At 37.1% G+C, this 22,197-nt stretch overlaps 1 protein-coding gene across 1 annotated transcript in view; it reads left to right on the forward strand.

Annotated features, from left to right (window-relative positions):
• The window catches only part of SPAG16 (sperm associated antigen 16), a 386,482-nt gene that overhangs the window by 205,250 nt on the left and 159,035 nt on the right, over positions 1-22,197 (forward strand).

Genomic DNA, 22,197 nt, shown 5'->3' on the forward strand with positions numbered 1-22,197 from the left:
CCCAGGGAGAGAGAGATGTCTAGCATCAATTTGTGGACTTCACTTTAATAACATAGATAAATTAAAGGGAGGGGTGCAAAAACCCGGCTTTGATGTGATTTACTTAATAAAGGCTTTACTAAATAGGGAGCGGGGAAGGACTTAATTTAAGATAGTGCCAAAAAAAAGTATTTGCTTTTATTTGGCATCTGTTATTCTGTGGTGTTGTGGTTTTTTTAAGGTCAGAGCTTTGTGGAACTTCAACGTGTAATTTAAATAAGTAACTGAACAAAAATTTAAGTAAGTTTTCTATATAGTATTTCTAGCTCATGGGTACACAACACACTTTAATTTAAGGTCAGACAAGTGGAAATTTATTTTATTGATTATGTATGTTTTGGCAGGGTGACTCATGATTAATAAATCAATGTATACCTTTTCATTTTCTGTATTATCCAGGCAAATGCATTTTTATGAAGATGCTTCTAGAATATTAGTATATTCCTGCTTACCAATTAATTATTAGTTCCTCAATTTTCTTTAGTTATGTTTTAGGTGACATATTTTGGTTAATTTACACATTAAAGGAATGGAATGGATTTATTATTTTTTTTCCAAACTGTTCCTTCTAGACTCCTGAATAACTTGGGAATAGTGTTACTGACACCACTGTACTGTACTAGATCTGACTTTTAACAACTGAATATCATCAATCCACACACAAGACTCCAGTCTCATTTGTGTTTTCCCTGGTTCGTTATTATCCAGTCCTAATGGATTTTTCTATTTCCTCTCAGTCTTTTTCTTCCTTTGCATGTGAATGAGGCGAAATATACCTTTGAGCTTGTTGGCCACTGCAGGGAAAGAATCTTCACTGAAAAAAGCAAGGGAGACTTTCTTCTTTCATTCCTTTGGCCTAGATCCCTCGCGGTCTGCTGTGATTGCAGTGAGCATAGAGGGGTTTTGATGTAAAAGTGAAGTGCTTCTCTGGTAGGCATGTATGAGTTTAGATTTTTTCAAATGTTGTAATTCAGCCAGATTTGTGGAGAGCTAATTATAATGTTGTCAGTATCAGATTTTCAGTCTTGCTTTCAAATCGTGAATTGAGGAAGCATTAAATAAAAACTTTGTTTTCCAAATGGGATAAGCCATGTATCCTTTCATGTAATATTCAGAATTATTTCGGCTAAGCTGAGAGCAGCTACTTAAAAGCTTGAAACAAATATTCAATTTTTCTAAAATCATAGACAAAGCAGTTAAAGTTTGGCAAAGTTCAAGACAACCGAGAAGTGTGTTTTATAACAGGAATTGTCAGCCAGTTCTGATAACAGATTATGCTTCCACCATTGCTATCAGTAATAAGAATAAATGGTCAGTGTTTCGCTTAGAAAAGAAAACACCGGAAATCTATTGTATTGTTGCCTCTTTTTTTAACCTGTTGTAGGATTTTAATACTTTGATCATCCTTTATGGCATATTCATGACCTTTAAGAAACAATACTAAGAATAGCTTTAACTTTATGTAAGAATGGTTTTGAATTTGCATAGACAAAGGTTTTGTTTAGACACTTTAAAATATCTTCTCCACCGAGGAAGCTTTTGTAGTCAGAGGAATCAAAGCAAATCTTCATCACCAACCCATGCCTCCCACACACTCATTACCAACTCTCATTTCCACCTTCTGTGTATCTGATGTGCATTTTGCATTTGCAAATAAGAGTAAGGAGCACAGCCATGATGTGAAAGGCTAGTTATCAGCATATAACTATTGAAACCTTAAGTCATGCAAAAATCTCAGTGGCTAAAGGAAGCAGGAGGTGGCACAAAAATCTGGTGTAGTAAGCTTAAAATAGGAGTATTCAGAGTATGAAATTAAAAAGCCTTACTTAGAGACCTCACTGGTGGACTTCCAGACTGTTCACAGTAGAAGCCTGTGCGCTCATTTACATTACATTAGCTAAGTCCAAAAGACAACTGAGTTCTGTTTAGTTAGTCTGTTTAGATGAATTTTTAAGATGTGCTGTAGAAGTGTATGTGGTGTATGCACTTAGTGTGAAATGAGCACAGTGGAAAAATTAGATGCTCTTGAAGAGCTGTAAAAAGGGATTTGATGACAACAAGACGTGGCTGTTTCAAGCTTAAGACATCCTGCCTAAAGACCTAACTCTGCAGAACAGTCAGCTGCAATTGATCCTTATGCCCATGTTGACTAATTCAAGTGAAAAATCAACCTGTGCAGAACATACGGCCAGATGTGGAAATAAGGGAAAGCTATTGAAAGATTGATCAGGCTGGTAGTTTTCAGACTGGATTGTTAATTTGGTGATGCTTATATGCAGAAATGCTATGCAAAAGAACCTGCAGTGTCTTTTGGCTTGGCAGTACTAATTGCCAAGCTAATTGGCTGAGTTTGGCAACACTAATCCTATATGTTTCCCAGAGCGTCACCTGTAAATTTGTGATGTGCCTGGAGTTCTCTGATATGAATGAAGCCAGCTGTACTAGGTACTATATAAATATGTAACCTCCTTCAGACTCCGTTACAGTCTGAGTGTGTGCAATAAAACGGGAAGGTGGAGCAGGCTTTTCACAAGGGTTTTCGATGCTTAGAAAGTTTTTTTTTCTTCCCATCCTCACAGAATATGTGCTTATCTAGTGGTCATCTTTAGAATTCTTCCTTTCCACGTGTCCGCCAGTTGACACAAGCTCTGAACAGGGGATGGGGCACAAGATAACATACTTGTGGTAGGATAATAATCAGTGATCACAGTTATTCTGCTTAGTGTAGTGATTTATTCTTTCCACTAATAAGGAATTAACATTTTATAAATGAGAACTGTCTTTCTTCCTTAATATTACATATTTGGATGGATGCCTACTTTCAAATTGAATGGTCCTGGCAAGCAGCATATTGTAGGGCAGGGAGAAGAAAGCTAGATGAATATCAAAGCTACCACTGCTACCTTTCTGAAAGCGATATGCTGTATATAAATTCTACAAATAGAAATGCATACATTTCTGTAATGGGTGGCAGTCATCTTTTTATTTTCAGACTTCAAAAAGCTGCTTTTATATATTAAAACCATACTTTCTATCTATAAACATAGCTTTTGAAATACCTACAGCAGAGTTCTCTGGGGTTGAAAACTTGGTATCAAGAAAGTGGGGAGGCTGTTTGCTATCTTTTAGCACCAAAATCCAAAGGGATTTAACAATCATGAAATCCATTATTGGAGTCCAAAGAATGTGAGGTGCAACATGTCTTAAATAGGAAAAGGTTACCAACAGTTTTAATAAATTATGTAATTCTCTGCCAATTGTAGGAAAATTCAGCCTGCTAATTGTTTGAATTTTGTTTTATTAGAAGGTGAAGCTACTGTTATTTTTTTTTTAATGGATATTATTCACAAGCGTTTTTCTTTCGTGTATGTTGGAAGTTTCTGTCATATATCTAGCCACAAATGTCATTCCTACTAAGAGTATACTGTGAGGTAGCTTTGTAGTTAACAATGTTCTTCTCCTTGACAACTTCTGTGCCTTCTATTTAAAGATAAGATCTGATTTTAAAAAGCAAAACAGAAAAAAAACCTAAAGCCAAACAAAAACCCAAGCACCACCTTCTTCCCTGAAGACATAAACACATGCTGAGATGCAACCATGATCCACATTACTGAAGGATTTGAGGGAGTCTGAGTTCTGGTGTTGGAACTTCTTGATGCTTTCTGCTGGGACAATTGGCTGCTTTTAAAGGAAATTAAAAAGAAAATGGCCTAACACTGCGGGTGGGGGAGATAACTAATGTACCTGCCATGGTTAGAAAAATAATAAAAAAACCCAACAAAACCCAGCAAAACACAGACATATCTGCTATCTTCAGGTTACCTTGTCTTCTTAACGGTTATAGGAAGCAACTTGAACCCAAAGTGGGGGAAGAAAGGCAGAGTCTTATAATTTGTGAACAGGTTTTTATTCAGCAGCATAGCTCAGATTGAAAATATATAGCCAGCCATGTTAATAGCTCGGCAAACAGTTCCAGGATTGTTTTCTTAGACCATAAATTCAGGACTGTCAAAGTCATTTTGGCAGGATTAATTTCAATTATCCAACTGTAAATATCGTCAGAGATTTACAGCCTGATCTCTAATATGCAAATCAAACTGAACATCATATATCTCCTGTAAACACAGGCGGTTACTTAGTTTTGCAAACATATGCTGTAGAGTGTATGTTAGATGCAAACCTTGTTATTTATGCTTTACGCTTTAGAAATTATTTGCACCAAAGTCATAACGTTCTGATTTTTTTTTTTCCTCCAGTTTATCCATTATATCCTCATTGGACCAGTTTTTCATTTTTCTCTGGTTTCTTTCAGTAGTGAAAAATATTGGCGGAATTAGGCCACAGAGAAATGCAATTCTGTACTGTCCTGCAGCAGACCTCAGGGTGAATAAATGTTTGCAAATTGGAGCCATTGCTGCTTTCTGGTTACTCTTTTTTAATCCATCGCTTATTTGTTTTCTTTTTCATTTAACACAGTAACTTTTGTCTAGCTCCCTGAAATTTCTCCCATAATCAAAATTTTATTGTAAAACTCTGAAAAACGTAATTGTTTCCATCGATCCTTAGTCATTACTAGTATCGTTTGGTGCATTTGTTCAGGTGCAAATTGAAAAAGTAACTAATCTATCATGATCACTGTTAATTACAACCACTAATACAGTATCTTGTTACTACAGTATTAATATATTCTTTTACTTATTTCCAAATATACACAAAAATAATTGTTGACACCTTTTGCTTTTCTACAAGAAGACTGGGAATTTTCACTTCTTTACCTAGCATCAGAGGTATACGACATAAATTAATTCCTGGTTTATTTAAATAATTCCTCCTTTTGTTCTTAAGCCTACATTAAGAGTCTTAGCTTCTGTCATAACTTCTCTCCACTTGACAACTGCTGATTATAGTTTTATTTCTTCTTATAAGAACCATTTTAATTTTGTGAAATTTAGGGTTAGTCTACATTTTAAAGAAATGAAGCGGGGATGGATTTTGTTTAACTAGAAGCCCCTAATCAATTATAGCTTTCCTTGGAATGCTACCATGAAATGATGATACTGCACATCTTTTATTTTTAACACATCTTGACAGTGTGCAGTGCAAGACATGATTAAGTTGATTTTAAACTGGTATTATAGTTTTGGTGGGGTTTTGTTGTTTAGTTTTTTGGTTGTTTTTTTTTGCTTTAGTCTCAATAAAGAATATAGTTACTCTTGCTTGAATTTCCAAGTTGACTAGTCCAACTGGTTGCTTTGTACCATCAGAGCAATGTGAAAAGGCACCGAGTTTAGCCTAACTTCTCCTGGCATCTTTTATATTCATACTCTGTTTCTTTTTCTTCCTTTTCCCTTAGGCAATGGACAGCTTTTAAATGAAACATTTACTATCAGATTTGTAGTTATTTTTCACCACACCAAATGTATCCCTATCGGGACTCTATAAAATCTCATTTGAAGAAACTCATAAAGATTGTCTAATTACAAAATGGAGCCATACTTTCACATTTTGAATCAGAATGAGGGCATGTAACCACTCCTTGTCAAAATACCCTTTTTCAGATGACACTTATCTGACTTGCTTTTCAGTGGGACAGAAGCCACAAGCTCTTCTGGCCAGATACCATGTTTAATTGATTCCAGTAAAAGTGAAGCTAATCTATTTTCAGAAAAGACAAATGTCCTCCAGGAAATTAGAAGGCAAGTAGAAGAACTCAGAGGAAATGTGGAAAGACCATCTTTGGGTAGTTTGTAATGTCTGTCCTGACAGCACATCAGGAAATGCTTGCCATTTTGATAAAGGAGAATTCCCTTTGGAATCCTCTGAGGAGTACTGGAGAGACAACCTGCTATTAATCCCTCAAATCAAAATGAGGCCTATGCCCAAGTCTCCAAATTTATAATTATGCTGGAGTTCCATAATACATTTTTCAAGACCAAAGAAAGTCTAAAACTTAGTTGTTATAATTCCCAGAGAGCCGATTGTAAAAATCAATTTGAAGATGTGAATTATCAGGGAAAAAATGGTGTCCAAAGCATAGCTGTTTGGTTAAGGGGAAAATATGGATTAATCTTCGTAATACTGACAAAGATGAATCTTGAAGTACAAAAACTTAATCAAGAAGTGTAGCTGAACTCCATACTCTAAACTTATTTAAATCACGTTACAGAGTTAGTGCAAGACAACAGGCATTAATAACGAGAAATGCTTAATATGGTCGCATATTTGTAAGTCCAAAAAGCACACGAGTCTTACCTAGTTGTCATGGAATGCCTAAACTGGGCAAGCGATACAATTATTTACATTTGGTGAAACTAAGCAAAGAGGTGAAGTGCTTTACTCAAGGCCATATAGTGAGTTACTACTGAAGCCAGCGTTAAAAAAATTTCCAGTCTTTGGTAATGTTAAAAAAATGTTCAAATGAATTGTCTTCAAACTTTCCTACAGGATGAGAAGAAAGAAAATCAGAATTAGATTTGCTGTAGTAATACAGATTCATGAGAAACATATGTTTAAATTATTATTATTTCTTTGTCACTTAAAGGATGCAGGGATAACGCAATGCTGGACTTGTTTGCAGTTGCATAGCCATGTTCAAAGCACACATATACTTAGAGAAATTAAAAGCATATGCTGTTAGTGATATTGCAATGACTGTCAGCCTTCACACTTTGTGACAGAAACTAATCGCCATTGGGGACACAGCAAACATATGTCTCTGTGGAATTACATTGTTAAACGTGACAGGAATTGTGTAACTTCCACAGAAATGTTTGTATTGGTGGCTGTTGGCTACAGGTCTAGATAAACCAGTGTTCTCTGTGGTTTTTGCTGGAACTGTCTATGGCAATTTAGCTCGTACGTAAGAAGCATATTTGAATGTCTTAGTAGTTAAAATGACAATATTTTTAAATATCAAAAATATTTTTAGGTTTTTTTTCCTAAAGTATTGAAAAGACGGAAATGTAAGAACTTTGCTTTCTGGTTTCTGCAACGGGTCTGGAAATGCACAGCACTGCTTTTTGACTAAGTTACTACTTTTTTTTTTTTTTTTAAACTAAGGTGTGGTGAGTGGAGCTGCTTTCTAAAATGTATGAGTTTTCATCTCTGCAAATATTTCTGGTAGGCTTATGTGAACAATCATTTACCTACATAAGATTTCCATCTTCTTTATGGAAAGACAGCAGAGAAAGTTGCACTTGATTTGTATAAAAGGATGTATCCTTTTCTTACCTCAATGGTTTCTTTGCTTTCATTAGTTCAGCATCCCGTATGGCTTGGAAAAACTTATTAGATGTGGTTGGGGTTTCTTTATGTTCCAGTTGCCCTCTGTCAGTCCAGGGATGCCCAGATTTCCTAAATTACGTATAGTTGGCCAAGAGGTTCCTGTTGGACAGCAGAATGCTGTATTTGTTTGAACTGCTAAAGTAATGTGAGCTTCTGTAGATTGGACACCTTTCTACTTGGTTTACCTTACTTGTCAAAATGCCTTCTAGATTCCCTGACAACTACTTCAAGAGCAGGATGAATTATGAAAGTAATACTTAGCGCTTCCTTCCATCAAATCCTAACCAAAGCATCTCGCAGGTCCAGAAAACTTAGTTCACTTTGATTGTGTACACTGCAGCAGGCTCAGTTGTTTCTTTTTCTGTCTTTGACAATCTGCAAGTAGAATTCCTCGTCTTATTTGCAAGTGTGCAGGTATTATAACTATGGCTTCTGTAAAATATTGTTCAGATCTTGACAGGGTGTTTCCACTGTCCTACATTCAGTATTCAAAACTGCGGTATTCAGCACTGCAGATATTCAGACGTTTTAAGTCATAGTGTAGTATTTCACTATGTATCCAGGCTCATTATCCAGTTGTTTTCTTTCTCCTTCATGTTACGTTCACTCATTACTGGCTGTCTTTTCTTTACCTAACCTGTTTTCCTAGAAATATTGTCTTACAGTATCTCAACAAACAAAACAAAAAAGAATTGTACCAACAGAGAGTAATTCATAACAGCAGTGAAAGCTGTCAGATATTATTACAGAATTCAGTGAAGTCAACAGTTCATTATAATGATGTATTTCAATCATCACAACCATATTCTGTCAGTACCAGTTAGTGCAAATATTACATGTATAGTCTGTGATACATGTTAAAGTGGGAACTGCTACCCAAAATCACAGTGTGCGGCAACACAAGTAATTGTGGATTGTTTCCCTGCTTCTATCTCCAGTGAAATAACAAGAACAGGAATACATCTTTCTGTTCATAAGCAGCAGTACTTTGATAGGTATATCCACCTGAATGTCGAACTATTTTTAGCTGCTAATGTCTTCTAGTTTGAAATCAGATGAGTTGGTCATTTGATTTCAAAATGAAAGTCTGCAGTAATGGATGCCTTCATACATATAAATTCCTGCTGTTTGAATTCTTGTCCTCTGGTTCCAGGCAGTCTTCAGAGATGTGTGTGTGATGTGCGTGATGATGCTTTTTGGGTTTGTTTTTTCTTTTCTCTTTCTTTTTTTTTTTTTTTGCTTTTTTCTTCCCTCTTTTTTTTTAAGGGTTCAGACTTAAACAACATCTTGTATTGCCAGATTGTTTTCTCTCCCAAATGCTGGAGCACTAGTTGTCTACCATGTGTATCCTGTTGAAGCAAACTACACTCATCTTTGATTAGCCTCAGCTGGAATATGAACACAAGTCACATCTTAATCTGTAAACAGTGATTTTTTTTATGTACAAAACGAGTCTCCTGGGTCTTTTATTGGAGTTGGATGACACTGAATTGTGTTTATACCTTCTTAAAATGTGAATGAATATAATTTTCAACCCAACAGTGGCTTCTTTTCTCAGTGACAGTTTTCAAAAACTTGGGGCTCATTTCTATCCTAAATCTTAAATTCCCTGAAAGAGTAGGGCCACGTACATATAATGCAATTTATTTGGTACCCTGTGCAGATTTTCCTTTGAGCCAGATCTCAGAATCTTCAGAGTAGACTTTGAAAGCTATAAAGCTTATATCCACACAATAAAAGTGTAAGTCTTTGAACTATTTATGTAGACAATCTGATGCTTCTCATGAAAATAAAGGGGAGGTTTTGCCTTAACAGAGGTCAAGGTCAGGATGAAGAAAATCAAAATGTTGGCAATTTCCCTTCTGTATTTCCAGTATTCAGAGTAGGCTTTCTGATGTGAATTGAGACACAACATGACAGAAAAATCTTGTTCTAGACTGGCAAATATCTTTCCCAGCCAGGAATCAGTTCACCATCTGAAAGACAATTTTTATGCATCTGTTTACTGAACTCAGAGCCTGCAAAGGCACACATATCTGTGGGAAACCTATTAAATATGTATAGGAATTATCCAGTTGATGCAAAACCAATGAATTTCTTTATATCTTAGTATCTCTTTCAAGCATATTTCTGTCACCAAAACAAAAATTCTAAATAATAGAATCTTAATATCGAGGCTGCAGTGAAATGTCAACAAAAATTGTGAATTATTTAATACAGAGCAGATAGTCATGGACCATTTCTGTTGCATAAAGGGCATGCCAGTTAGCTGCAGAGTGTGAACACGGTTAAAGTTATACTTGTATCTCTCCTCTGAAGGTCTAAGAAAAACATAAAAATACTATATGCGATCTTCTGTAGTTATGTTCTGCCAATTGCAAAGCCTTTTTCATAGATATTTTTTTTTCATATCAGAGTTTGTTTCATAGTAATATAGATCAGAGCTAACTGTGTTTGGAAGGGTAAGATGAAAATAAGGGCTTGAGGATGCAGTGTGCAATCCTAGGTGTGAAGTTAGCAGCTAGCACTCTCGGTTGAAGAAAACCTAATTTGAAGTGTGTCAACCTTTTAAGTAATCCTTATCAGGTTATCACTCATGGCTTGACAATACTTTGATTATATATTCAGCACCTACAACAATGGTATAAACTAAGCTTTGGTATATGCAACTGAAGATTTTAGTAGTGACTTCCTGGAGATACATTTATCAACAAGATAACATGTCACAACTTCTAGACTTACAATGCCAGTATTAAAATCTTGGCAAGTACCGATGTGTTGGCTATCAAATATACCAGTTGGGGTTTTGGGACCAGAATTTGAGATCCTGATTACTGACACTTCTAGGTGTACTAAAATGAGGAACTACTTTATGTTCCTATGTGTGTAAAGTGAACAGTTTTTTGCGTTTGCAAGTTTGTTAAGAAAATGAGGATATGATCATCCCACCGCAATGGGTAGATATCCTACCTCCTCCTGCTCTGAAGTGTCCGGTCCTCAGAGAAGTTGCTGCATTTTCCGGTCCTGTGGTGTTGAGCATTGAAAACTTGCAGAGTTAGGAATGGATTAGGTGTCCCACACTGTTCTGATTTTCTATCAGACTTAGGTCAGATTCTTTTCAAAAGGACCAAGAGGTACGCTTCTCAAATTTATTTTGGTCGAGTCTGTCTATATTGAAAATGGTTGGATGTTGTTTCCATTCGTGCTTAAGAGGGAGTAATTTGCTGATGAAATTTAAGTATTTTAAATTAGTTATGAACTAAAACAAAGGACTCTCTCCCCTTGTGAAGGGAGATGTATGTTCAGATCTATAAAAGGAGGAAACATGACGCTTCTATTTCGTGCATATGTTTCGAGTTAACCTTTTTCTCCAGCCATTGACAGAGGCAAATACATCCCTTTTCCAGCTCTGTTTGGGGGGAGTGTGGGTTGTGTATAATATAAAAATGGACTTGTAAGAAGATAGCAACAAATCGGAGTGGTGGGAGGTAGCCTTGGGAATTTAGCCCTTCACACTCTGCATTTGAGTAGTTTTCCTGCTGAAAACACAGAGCCAGTCCAATAGTTTGCTACAACGATCTGAACAAAGATGCTGGCACCTGTAGCTTAAATCAGCAGGCCAGGCTTTTTATTCCTTACTCCAGCAGCTGCTTATTAGAGAACCTAGAATGATATTGTTTTTGTTGTGGCTCCGTGTCTAAGAGCACAGCAAATCCATTATTCATAATATCTTCCCAAGTTCACAAAGCCATTGAATAGTGCTGCATATCTCCTTAAAGCTGCCACCCACTCAAATCCATTTTATTTGGACAAATAAAGAAACTCTGCACTGAAGAAAACCAATTTGGAAACACACTGAAATTCATTTTCCTCACTTAAATATTAAAGTGCTTATATTTATTGCATTTCAGCCATGTTGTACTGTTTTCAAAAAGGATTTGCTTATTTAATAGGTCTAAAGGAATTTCAGTAAATTTAAAATATGGAAGAAAATAAACTAACATATGACAAGAGTAACTCTGCTTTTTATGCAGTGAATCTGCACTCTGTAGATTAAACCCATCCATTAATATTCTGCGTAACTGCATACTAATTTACAATACCACAGCACTGGCCCAGGCTCTCATGGTTCCCTGCACTATTGCAACTGACTGTTTTTTTTGTTGTGTTTTTTTTTTTAAATAAAATAGGTTTTTTATTCGAAAAATGAGAAGGACTAAAGTTCCTGGTTTGCAATATAGTTATAAATAAAGAGGGGCCTCTAACATTCACTTGTCACTGCATTTTTGAATTTGAGACTCTAGGTTTTTCTTTATCTGACTCTTTTGATAAAAGCATTTTCTTCTATATATGTCAGAAAACAGTAAGACAGTTTCTGGTATAAGTGTGCATATAGTTTTGGTGCCAAATGCATTTGCATGCGATGGTCAGTGAGCACAGCTTGCAGAAGTCCCTCTACACGTGCATCGAATGGTGTAAATTACCAATGTCGCTCACATGAGTCTTCCTGAATATGGGTTGGGATTAAAATATAGAGATGTTAGTCTAATCTCATATCAAAAAGTAATTTAAGAAACTGGTGAAATTAAACTATGAAGTGCTGGTACTGCTTTCTCCATCCTATACGGAATTTTATCACTGTAAACTAGACCAGCAAATGGACTCTGAGGTAAATTAACGGTGGAGTTTTTCTTTGTTTGGGGGGTGTTTTTTGTGGAGGAGGGGCTGTTGGGGTGGTTTTTTTGAGGGCTGATAGCTGAATTAAGTCATCTTTATAAAAAACTGTATGGAAGTAGTTGAGTTCTCTAGATTTATTTTGCTTATCTCTCATAGTTCTTGTTTCAGTTTTTGCCTTTTCTCAGTAGTTTTACAACAGTTGATTTTTATTTTTTTTTGGAAGGCAGGCAAGAATTTTGTTTTAGAAACAGTGAAAACCTAGGTCATCCTTGATGCAGTTTAATGTCGACTCTTAGCAAACAGAAGCCTCAAGAGAGTCACTTCTTATTCTTCAGTGAGACAGGTCTTCTCCTTCTCAGCTTCTGCCTAGTTCTGGTAAAGTCATATAACAAAGTTGTCACCTAAGCAGATGTTAGAGGGTGGGCTCCCTTCACTTAAGATGCACGAAGAGCTGGATCTTTAAAAGTGCCTGAAGGGTTGATTGAAAAATCTGTTGGAGCAGGCACATTGTGACTTTTGAAGGTCTCATTAAGGATCTAATTGATTATTTAGGCACCCAAAAGATACACGAATCTGAGACTCTGCATTGCCAGGGAAGTTTGGAAATCTCATCCTAAATGTACAAATTTATAGAGAATATTGCATGTTAGATCTCTACAGGATGAACTCAGGGTAGGCTTTGGCAAGGTATTTTAGACAGGAGTAGCTTTTTTTTTTTAAATGTGCTGTTATATACTGTTACAGACTTAAAATCCTATTAAAAATAATTTTCTATTATATTTGTCAGTGACTTTTCAGAAGAAATAGGTTTGATCAGCCTCACAGTTAAGATACCAGGATTCAACAGAAAATGTGCATTCCAGTGTAGCATAGTAAGTTTATCTGCTCTTCTGGTGTAAACATATTTCAAATTTTATTTTTCATTGTCACATTTCTCACTTTCTTTGTTATGTGTGGCCAGCCAGTACTTATGCATATGATCACACAATAACAGAATGGTAGGGGTTGGAAGGGACCTCTCTTTATCTATTAACGTAATCAAGTAGATTACCTGGCAATAGGATGAGGGGTAATGGTTTTGAAAGAGGGGAGATTTAGATTAGCTATGGGGAAGAAATTCTTTCCTGTGAAGAGTGGTGAGGTGCTGGCCCAGGCTGCCCAGAGAAGCTGTGGCTGCCCCATCCCTGGAGGGGTTCAAGGCCAGGTTGGACGGGGCTTGGAGCAACCTGGGCTGGTGGGAGGTGTCCCTGCCCAGGGCAGGGGGTGGCACTGGGTGGGCTTTAAGGTACCTTCCAACCTAAACCATTCTATGACGCTACAGTAGAAGAGTGAAATAAATGAGGAAAAGGAAGAGAATGAAAGAAATGACAAAAAAATTCTTCAGGGTGCTTGAAATGCACCATAAAGGAGGTCTGAATATTGAGTTTAGATGGCTCACCTTTCCCCCAATATTTTATTTGAACAGCAGAAGCCTAAAATTGTACAATAACCTGTTTGAAAAGAACAGTTCTAACATAAGCATCAATACATACACACACACACACACACAAAATTAAATCACTTGGTAGTGATCCATCAAAATACATTTATATCTTTCAAACAGCAGTACATTCTTGGATGAATTAAGAAACATATGGATTTAGTTGTTCAGGGTTAGCCAGAAAAGGCAGAAGTTTTACCTGTAAGATTTTTGTATTAAAAAAAAAAGGGCAAAAATAATAAAAACATGGCAACTTGTGCATTGACTGCGAAAACAGGACATCGGTTCAATGCTGATGTCAGCTGATATGATAATTGAGGATAACCCACTGTCACCGGGGAGCAAGACTTTGCTTATTCGGCTGCAGAACTGCTGAGCAGAAAACATGTTCGTACTAGTTCTGCAGTGTTTAATGTTGGCTTAAATGGTTTAGATCTATTTTATTATTACTGAGATTGCGCTTATCTGATTATCTAGTACCCCCTATGCCTTGAGGGAGTAGGAGATAATTGTTTAATAAAATAAGGCTGTGGTTTTCAATAAGTGATTTCTGGTGCTTCTTTCTTTAACTGTCCAACAAAAAAAATCCCTTAAGGAAGCTTGATTTGCAGAAAGTGCTGAGCAAGAGTTAGAGTCAAAAAATAATATAAGCACCACTGTGTACCTTTCTGAACCCGAGTGCACCTTGCCCCTGGATTGATGTCAATAATTCTGGGATAGAGGATTATTCTTTCTGTGTAGTGCAAGGGAGACCCAGGCATCCCAGAGGAAGACAAGACTGTGTTCTAGTTCCTGTCCTAAAGACTGAAATGGCATTTTATTCAATAACTATGAAATACAAGAGCTGACCTTGGAGGGGGACCACTTCAATTCTTGTCGCTCTGAGTTCTGGGACCATTGGTCTGCAGAAATTTTTTTTCTTCAGCTGGCTGAATTTATTTTCTGCACATAGCTAGGCTCAATGAAAAAGTTAGAAAGTTATAGCCATGAACGGTTGGTTTGATACATGTATGTTGACTTTCCTTGGGCAGAAGGAAGAATTAAACCTAGATTTTGAAATCTGATCGAGGAATCTAAGCTGTGCGCTCCTGCACCACATTAGGAGTGGGTACCAATGCAGTTTATGTGGGATCCGAAAGCCATGGGTATATGCTGCAGATGTTCTGGGAATCCCTACTAAATTGAGTTCCTTAGAGTGGTGTTAATAAATTTATTGTTTCTGACTGAGTTCAGGTGTGAGACAGATTATAAATTGCTAAATACTGTCATGAGAAAAATACTTTGGGCCGTTCCTAGACATCGATCTTTTACTGATATTTACAAGCAAGACCAAAGTTCTGTATACGACCAAGATGGTCCTTGAAAAGGGTGCTTATTAAGATATAGATTTGGGATCTAAATGCCTAAATCTTGTTCCCATCCTGTGACTTTCAAAGTAATTTTTATTGACCTGATTCTAAACTTGTGAAAATATGTCCCTTTTCAAATGCAAAATAATCCGAAGCTGAAGCATATAAAAATGCATCTCACTTCTGGAAAATTTGGATTGGAAGTAACATGCTTCTGTTCAAAATAAAGTAGCTGAAATAAATTATCAAAGTTGATTTGGAGCCCAATTTCAATGGAAAGCGAGCTTTTGCAGCAGCTGTTGCCATGAGCTGAAAAAGGCCTAGTGCTGCCAACAATTAGGTGTTGACTAGTGAGATTTTAAAGAAACCTTGACAAGGTACAGAGTTCAACTGAGCCTACATAGTAAAAGGTAATGAAGAACATATTACAATCTGGTATGAAAAATGTATGTGCTATACTGCAAAACTTTTAATCTCAGTAGTTGTCCTCTTGGAACCGACTGCAATGCTATAAAAGTATTCCTCACCCTCCTGAAGGCAGACCTGGCAAATGCAACCCTTTCTTCTGCTGTCAGGGTGGACGTGGTTTGCTGTCGAGGCATTTGGGCTTCTCTGGCCTCTTTTGCTACTGTGACTCAGTCCAGAACAGCTACACATGAAAAAGATGGTTGATTCCATTTCTGGTGATCACTTGTTGTGTCTCTGTTGAGAAAGCTATTGAAGTACTAATTTCTGTTGTTACTATTAGGCTAAGTTTGGCAAGTGATGTGTCTTCTGGTCCTGGTTCAGCTGAACATTTAAGAAAATAATTTAAATATGTGCTTAGCTTCCGATCGCACCTCTGAAGGATTCTGCAGTGTCACTGTATTGCTTTAGAAATCATTGTAATTCATAGAAAACTGTAAATCATAGAAATTATTGTAATTGTTCTTCTCATACAATGATGCTTACTTTGGGTGTGCACTATGATTATATAGGTTTAATTATATTGATGTAAAATCATACCATTAACAGAGAAAGTTAGAACAAAAAGACTGTAGACTATTCTTAAGTAGAGATCTTATGCCTTACTGTTTTATCTTTCCTTTTAAAAAAATCAAGGTTCATGCCCAAAAGCCTTTATCTGGAAACAGAAAATAATGCAAATAATACTACTTCTTACACAAGACTTCACTCGTTCAAAGAAATGCAAGGCGTTAAGAGGCTAAATCTTCAGTATAATAATGAGCAGATTCATTATTCATGTTTCAAGCCAATAAAACAGGAGATAGCTTATTGGCATATACTGTTAGATTTTCACACCTTCTAGTGAAAGCCTAAGTAGAATATTATTAATTTAGTAATTTGTGCTTTTCAGTCATAAAAAACATATAAAGCTATCGGCAATCATATTTATTATTCTCAGTGTTTATCAAAATAGATCCTGGTTTTGAGTAATATTTGAATAACTCAAAGAACATAATGTAATTGCTTTATTTCTTTTTTTGTCTGCTTTTGCTAGATAGGTCTAACCAAACACGGTACCCGTGAAGTCTTTTGTTCTGTAAAGCCCAACCAACCACTATCAGTGTGCGCCCTATGCAGGAACATGCTCAGTAATCAATAGTAGAAAATAAGGGTTCTTATTATTTCCCAGGCTAGCATCAGGCAGTCAAGTCCATGTTCAACACCATAGCAACCAGTGTGTCCTTAAAAGTTTGCCTTTGTGCTTTTTGTCTGAGGGTATTTTTTTCTCAGTGGTGTGTCTTAGTAAGCTGATCGGTATCTCACTACTAGTGGAAGTTTCCTCACACTCAGTAAATACACAGCTTCTACTAAAATATGTATAGTAGAGGTCTTCCAGAAAAATAAATACGGTGCTATAATTGGCTACTTCTCAGTAATACATATTCTGTTAAATAAATTACAAGGAATTGAGACAAATAAGCATTTTAATCCCAAAGGTAAGTCATGAAGTTTTGCAACCTCTTTCTCCTACATTTATAGAGCACTATTTCAAGGACTGTGATTATTTGGCTGTTATCTAATTTCACTGCAGAATAGAAATCTGGCTGGAGCACTGCTTTCTGCTGGTTAATTATATATTTATTAGGGAGTTTTGACCAAATGTCCCTCACTAACAGACCTTGCTGAATCTGAAGTTCAAGCTATTAAGACTTCATTTAATGTAATGCATTGCCCTCTTTTTGTGTTCTGCATGTGCTTTTTTGTGTTCTCAGGTATGTTCAGTTTTCCCTTTCTGGGTATTGTTTGCCAAAGAGACTCTTTCAAGTTATAGAAATAGGACAAAGTAATTTTTAGAACAGCAAAATATGTAAGGAGGCAAGGTCCCTGGAGATGAAATAAATTTCCAGCGCAGCACAACAAAATAGCTTTCCTGTTCTGTTTGGGTGTTGCTGTTGAGTGAGTAGCTTGTTAACAGCACACAAACGTGTCAACAGTAGCAAGGCTGTGCACCGCTAGTGGAGGCGGCACCACGGAATAAAGGAAGCCCATATTTGTATTTTGAGTTGGAGGAAAGGTTTACAGGCAAGCTTGTGGGCACGCTCTGATGGATTTGCTTTTGGCCCACATTCCTGCTGTAGGTAGATTTTAACACTTACGTGGTGCTTACAAAGATTGAACCCCAAAATATGTGGGACTAGGCTGGGCTGGGGAACATTCAGCATGCTCCGACCTCATAAAATAAGATCCAGAGTTAAGGGCCAGTCATGCTCAGGTGTTGCCTTTCAGTTTCTCTTACAGTTCTGCTAAAACAGAGGGCTTGCAATCTATGTTAGAAAAATTCGGTCCAGACCTAGGGCTTACCTGAAGGTGTAGTAGCATCCTGCGTGAGCACAAAAGCCTGCCCTGTGCGTGCAAGCGGTTCCTTATACCAGCAGGGCCAGAAGAGGACTGTGACTACAGTTCCCACTTGCAGCAGGGTGCTGTCTGTTCACCTACTAAATCACTGTAGTTTTTATTACTGATTTCAGCAGGAACTAAAGCAGGGCTGGTGACCGTTTTGTTGAGTCTTTATAAATCTGTGTTAAATGAAAGCTGCCATGCTCAGATCGGCCCCTGAAAAGTAAGGGGAAAAGAACTTTGCTACATTTCAGAGAAGACATTTGCACTTGAAAAGTAAACTGGTGCAGCCATTCAAAACCTACCAAGCAAGACAAAAATGTAACTATTAAAGTTAACTTATGTCCTTTTAATTAAAAGAAGTGATTTGATCCATTTGAGAACCTCTGTGTTTCAACAGAACGACTCCTAAATTCTCATATTTCTCAAGGAGGTCTAAGAAGAGGATGTAACAGTATTTTATTGCAGACTTGTAAACTTCGGAGTCAGATGAGTTATGTTTGTCTATATACGTAGAAAATATTAATAAAGCAACTATATCATGTTTGGGGTTCTTTCTTCCTTGGCTAAGCCTTTCTAATTGCTAAGCCTTTGCCTTGCTTTTGGCAGAAGGAGGAGGAAAAGGACAGAGGAAGGGAAAGAATTACACCCTTGAACTTCCCAGTTTTGTCCATGCCGCTTCAGAGATCAGTTTCCTTTTACATGCTCAATTTATTGTGCACTAGACCAAAAGTGCAAGCTGTCAGGCTCCTGTGGTGATAAACCTGGATCTAATCCTGCTCCTACTGACATCAGTGGCAAACCTCGTGTTGCTTTCCGTAGGAGCAGGACCTATGTACCATGCTCCTTGATTCAGCCAGTCTTACCTGGCTGAGCTCAAAGCAGCCTCTGATGTGAGTGATGGCAGGAAGATTTAATACTTAATCCTGCTTCTTCTTCTCACTGGGAATTCAAAAAGTGTAACAATTAAAATTATCTGAAACCAGCAATATAAAGGGATTTCACATGATTTAATAACTCAGGAGTAATTCTGCAAACTGCCCCCTTGCTAGAGAAACCCTGATTTACAGCTTCTTCTAAACTCGGGGATTGCTCTTTGTTTTGCAGAGCGCTCAGATTGTGCTCCATGAGTGCTGAGTGTGAAGATAAATTATACAGAGAAGGATTTAATTTATATTTTGTCTCTAAATTTATAAATACTGAAGAAGAAATGTTTACATTTTCACAGAAAGAGTAGTACCATATACTTCAGCACTGCATTTTCAAAGTATCAAACACTATTTGGAAAAAGGGCACAAATTAATGTTCACAATTTGAAGACAGCTTCATTTTATTGAAGATAAGTAGTAATTGAACAAAATGGCACATATTGACAGCTTCATGCCGGTATATTTCTTTTCAGAGACAAATGCACTTTATAGAGGAAGTGTCCTCACATGTCAATGTCTTATAAAATGTGTTACGTTTAGAGAAATAATGGGTCAAGGAAAAAAAATCATTGTCATAAATGATGGTAGGCACTTTTTACTGAAATACTGGTAGTTTTACATTCTTGACATGAATAATTGTGTGTGTCATATATGAAGCTACCTAGAAATAAAATAGAGGTCATAAAATGTAAAGACATGATAGGATGCATTTATAACAGCATAAACCAAACTGGCATTTTAATGTCTTAAGTCAGCCCATTTGCTATACTTGCCCATTGATCTTGGCTGGAAAAGTTCTATGCCTAATTTAAACAGACTTTGGGGATAAAGCCACATAATGGGCAAGGGATAGGATTTGTTTTTGTTAAAAGTACTCTCCTTTGCACTGTTACAATTATATCACTATAGCAGGACTGGAGGCTGGTTGCTGTGTGACCTTACAAAGCTTCCTCAGAAATGTTGTGGCCACCTTCACAGCAGGTGACTTTCTGCTGTAGTTTACCTTGACATTGTACCTGCTAGTGATTGCAGGTCACACAGAAGAACTTTATTCCATAGATGTGCAAAAGGGTTTAGTTTAGTGTTCATTCTGTGGGACGATTTGAGAGAGTAGTTGTTGGGAAAGATAGTACAGTTTGAGAGTGTTCGTGCATTTAATAATTTCCTTTGGGAGGCATGTAAGAAGATGTTTGGTAGAGGCACCAACTCAAAAGTACATGCTTAAAATCTCATTAATTTTGATTGCCTGTATAGGTGCTTTTAGTGACCATGCTCGAAATGAGATTTAATATGGCACGGCAATAAAATAAATGACTACCTAACTAATCATTGAAATGGTATCACCCCCTACCCCCCCCATTTTTCCAAATGGAGCTTAACATAGAAACCACATGCTTTAAAAAAAAAAAAAAATCAAGAAAGGAGGCAGAGATTGTCCTGTTTTCATAGGATTGCTAGTAAGGATGTGTTGTGTGTTGGGTGGGTTTTTTTAAATGCTTTTCATTAGCAAAAGCATTGTCAACATGTAATCTCACCTGTTGCTCCAGTTTGCCGTGTGTCTTTGGAAATGAGTACTAAGTTGGTGTGGAGCACTGCAGATTGTCCTATGCTTTGTGCCCTGTCTAGCCTTTGGCAATAAATATGTACCAGGCAATTTTAAAATATTCCTATCAGGGCATGCCGGCTTGTTGTCCTTACTGAGTTTTAACTCCATCTGTGCACACAGGAAAGTGTACAGGGTAAAAGAAATCTACCCGGTATCTGTATTTTCTCAGTTATTGTACAGTTGCTGAAATATGTAACTAGCGCATTACTTGGCTGCTGTGGTACGTTGGCGTAGAGACAGCAGCCTGTTAATACTCAGTGAAGTCTTATGTAAGTGGAAGTGTTTCATATCTTCTGTTTTCAGTGCAGTTTTACTAACAGCCCTTTTGAATTTGAATGAACCGTTCTGGAATGTGATTCTCAAAAGAGAAGTCTCTCAAAATTGAGCAAGGAAAATTTTCCCATCACTGTTGAACTAGTGATACAGATAATGGTATGATTAATTTAAATGCTGACTTTCATGGTATTGGTGTGCTCCTTGTAACTGTAACAGTCTGTCCACGTTTGTTTGAACCTGTTAAGAAAAACTGAAACCTGGTGAGGTAGAATAAAGGCTGATTTATTGATTGACGTCATTCCTTACCTGCACTTAAGGGAAGGGAAATTGACTTTGTAGAGAAAAAGAGAACACTGAGGATAATTAGTCATGAGTCAAGAAAATGTGTTAACTGATGTTTTACGTTGAAAAAGTAGTAACATGGGTAAAGGATGAAGGTTGGAACTGGTGTCCGAGATGAGGTTCAGAATGCAATCTGCAAAATACTGAACTACTGAGCAGTATTTCTACAATGGCATCATTTATTCAGGACCTCCTTCTCTGTCTCCGCATGTAAGCAACAAGAGTACTGCAAATGCCTAACCTGCCAGATGATTCCCTCTCTCTCCTGAACTAAAATGTTCAGAGATGGTGAAGCTTATATCCATGAGGCTATGTGTTCATAATGAGAAAAAAACATTAGATGATGAACATTACTGCAGATTTCTTCTAACATAGACAAACTTGAACCATTGGATAGAACTATGAGTGCCCATGAAAAGCAGGGTGATGCTCTACCCTTCGTATTAACTCTTTTTTGTGGAAAAGGAACATCTAAATAAAACGTTCCCCTTTCCAACCAAAAGATAGCTTGTATACAAGACAGTCTTGCTGAAATTATATCTCAGCTGGAAGGAAAGATGAGTTTATTTGTGTAGCAGTTGGAGGTTCTTAGAAATATCAGTCAGTCAGTTACCAGAGTGGTAAATTAAATCTTGAGAGCCAGAGCTCACTCATCAGTACGCAATGATATGGAAGTGGCAAGGAGAGAGACAGACCATGGCGTCAGGTCTGGGTGTTTATGTTCTTGATGGAAAAGTACAAATCATTTCCTTCCCTTCTGCTGCTGTCATGGTCCATCACTTTAGTCCATTTTCACCTTGCTAAGGGATTCTGAATGGGCCTTCCTGCTTTGGCACCTAATTAATCTCTCACAAGCCTGTTCTTGCAGCCTGTCTGCCTGGGATGGTCTATATCTTATGTCAGTGACTCACAAACAAAATATTCTTTTTTCCTTTACTTTCCTTCCTTTTACTGTGTTCTTTCACCCCAAGCCCCCTCAAGCAGGTTGAAGAGGTTGTTCTCCCCCTGCCTTTTAAAAGGACGTATATGCATCCTGTTATTACAGGAAAATACCCCTCTCCAGGAAAAAATTCCACTTTTCTTCTAGTGGAACACTGTCACACTGCGGTATGTAAAGTTGTCTATGTTTTCAAAACTAGTAAGTGCCCACAAAAATACAGAGCGGGATTTTACTTGTCAGAAACTGTTCAGCAACTCAAAGTTCCTACAGTGTAACAGGCAAGCAGGAAGTCATTGGTCACTCTTTAAAAATGGCATACCTATACACAAATAAAAGTATATGATCTGAGATGAAAAAGGCCTGTTCTGTGGTGTAAAACATTACCGTGAGACTATGAAACAAAAAATTATTTTACTGAAGTTATTTTACTG

The sequence above is a fragment of the Chroicocephalus ridibundus genome, chromosome 7, assembly GCF_963924245.1.
Source record: "Chroicocephalus ridibundus chromosome 7, bChrRid1.1, whole genome shotgun sequence".
Taxonomy (NCBI): domain Eukaryota; kingdom Metazoa; phylum Chordata; class Aves; order Charadriiformes; family Laridae; genus Chroicocephalus; species Chroicocephalus ridibundus.